We start from the raw sequence: 2,667 nt of genomic DNA, 5'->3' as shown, positions 1-2,667 counted from the left end.
GTGCTAGGTGCTACAGTCTGGAACCGCGCGACCGCTACGGTCGCAGGTTCGAATCCTGCCTCGGGCGTGGATGTGTGTGATGTCCTTAGGTTAGTTACGTTTAAGTAGTTCTAAGTTCTAGGGGACCGATGACCTCAGAAGTTAAGTCCCACAGTGTTCAGAGCCATCTGAACCATCATCTTAGTGAGATACTAGCAACTGCTTATCTACTTTATCTAGGAGAAACACTCTCATAGCCTTCCTGACTGATTTATTAACTTTCGTAATCATAATTGCAAGAATGACATCATGATCGCTAATCCCCGTTTCTATACTGACACTGTCGATAAGGTCCAGCCTATTTGTAGCTACAAGATCTAACATATTTCCATTGCGTGTGGGCTGCCGAGCTAGCAGCTCAAGACAATTTTCAGAAAACGTGTTCAAAAGTATTTCGCATGACTCTCTGTACCCCCAGCAATGAATCCATAGACATTCCAGTCGAACAAAACGTCGGGAACTCAAATGGGAATCCATGGATGGAAGGCGGCTTTCTTTTCGGGAAGCACTGTTGGGAAAATTTAGAGAACCGATATTTGAAGCTGACTGACTAACGATCCTGCTGCCACCAACAAAAATTGCTCGTAAGAACCACGAACATAAGATACGAAAAATTAGGGCTCATACAGAGGCTTACAGATACTCGTTTTTCCCTCGCTCTGTTTGCGAGTGGAACATGTGGAGAAATGACAAGTAGTGGTATAGGGTACCCTCTGCCACGCACCTTACAGTGACTTGCGGAGTATCTATTTAGATGTAGATGTAGATGTATACTGGATAGGTTAAAGTCGCCTCCAACTTGTGTTGCATGATCTGTGTATTCACGCGCTACTGACTGTACACTTTCTTTGAATGACTCTAGAACTTCCGTAGCGGAATCTGGTGGCCGGAAAAAACATCCAACAGTTAACTTTGTTTCACCTACACTATATGTTACAAGACAACTTAACTGCCACTCTCAACTTCGACCTCAATAGAGACAATACTTTTGTCAAGTGCAATGAACACTTCCCCTCCTATGGCCTCTAATCTGCCTTTTCGATATACAGTACGTTGCATGACTCGCTAAATATCTCAGAGCTTTCCACCTTGGGTTTCAGCCAACTAGCGGTCCCAAGAATAATTTGAGCGCGAGAACTTTCTGGAGGGCAGTAAATTCGAAAGTTTTATTACGAATACTTCGGCTGTTTACTGATAAAATTTTGACAGTCGAAGTGTCTTTGTTCTCTACGCCGTCTGACCTCCCTCGCTGCATATCGACTGGTGCGTATCGACTGGCGAGTGTTTATCAGGGTACCTCAAACAACGTGTAGCCTAAAAAATCCTCATGTGCACTTCACAAGTATTCTGTTACCAAAGTAGTTGCTTTCATTGTGTAGTGCACCCCTGACCTATCAAGGGGAGTCCTACAAATCCCCATACGATAACGTAGATCTAGAAATCTGCAGCCAAGACCGTCACAGAATCGACGAAGCCTTTGGTTGAGACCGTCCACTCGTCTGCAAACCAAAGGACCATGATCACTTATGGAAACAATGCTGCAAGTAGCGAGCTCTCCCTGCACCCCACGACCGAGGCCAGCGTCTTCACCACCTCCGCCAGCCGCCTCAGAACTCACGCGACAGGCGTCGTTGGTGCGACGTAAGCCACAGCTTGCAGGGGACTGCACCCTGCACGCTCGATAGTCGCAGTCAAGGCCGCTTCCACATATCGGATGAGCTCCCCCCGGCAGACATACCGAGTGCACATTGGCTTTCTTTCCAGCTATGAACGCTGTCTGCCTAAGTGAACGCGCCTAACGTTGGAGCTCCCAATAGCTAGTAAACCTCTTCCTCTGTGTGCCTGCTCGATCCCTACTGAAGGAGTGACCACCTGTCCACTTACAGGGTGAATGGGCGAGGCCAGTTGTGCAGTCTCCGCATTGGCCATCCGTCTCAGCGACGCGTTACTTCGAAAGTAGCAGTCTATTGACACACAGGCAGCACTAATTCAGAGAATGTTGTTTTTGTGAAGAACAGCTAGCTCTTTATTTGTACAAAGTAATGACTTCTATCGACAGGGGATACCAGATTGATTCCATATTTCTAGACTTCTAGAAGGCTTTTCACACCCTTCCTCATAAAAGACATCATGGAGTAAAATAAGTGGCGTTCCCCAAGGAGGGGTTAGAGGCCTTCTGCTGTTCCTAATCAATATAAACTTAGGAAACAATCTGAGCAGCTCTTTTAGATTGTTTGCAGCTGATTCGGTCATTTACCACCGAGTAAATTCATCAGAAGTTCAAAAACAATAGCAAAATTAATCAGGTACGGTATATGTATGGTGCGGAGAGTTGGAATTGTCTCTGAACAAGGAAAAGTGCAAGGTCATCCGCATGAGTACGAAAAGAAATCCGTTAAATTTCGGTTACATGATACGTCAAATAAATGTAAATACTGTCATTACCTAGGAATTACAGTTACGAACAACTTAAATTGGAACGATTACATAGATAGTGCTGTGGAGAAGGGAAACCAGCAACTGCGTTTTGTCTTCAAAACACTTAAAAGATGCACCCGATCTGCTAAAGAGGCAGCCTAAATCACGCTCTGCTAGAGCACTACAGTGCATTGTGAGAAGCTTACCAAA

The sequence above is a fragment of the Schistocerca piceifrons genome, chromosome 2 (assembly GCF_021461385.2).
Source record: "Schistocerca piceifrons isolate TAMUIC-IGC-003096 chromosome 2, iqSchPice1.1, whole genome shotgun sequence".
In the NCBI taxonomy this organism is placed as follows: domain Eukaryota; kingdom Metazoa; phylum Arthropoda; class Insecta; order Orthoptera; family Acrididae; genus Schistocerca; species Schistocerca piceifrons.
The sequence above is the reverse complement of the archived record's forward strand: the minus strand, read 5'-3'. Positions refer to the sequence as shown.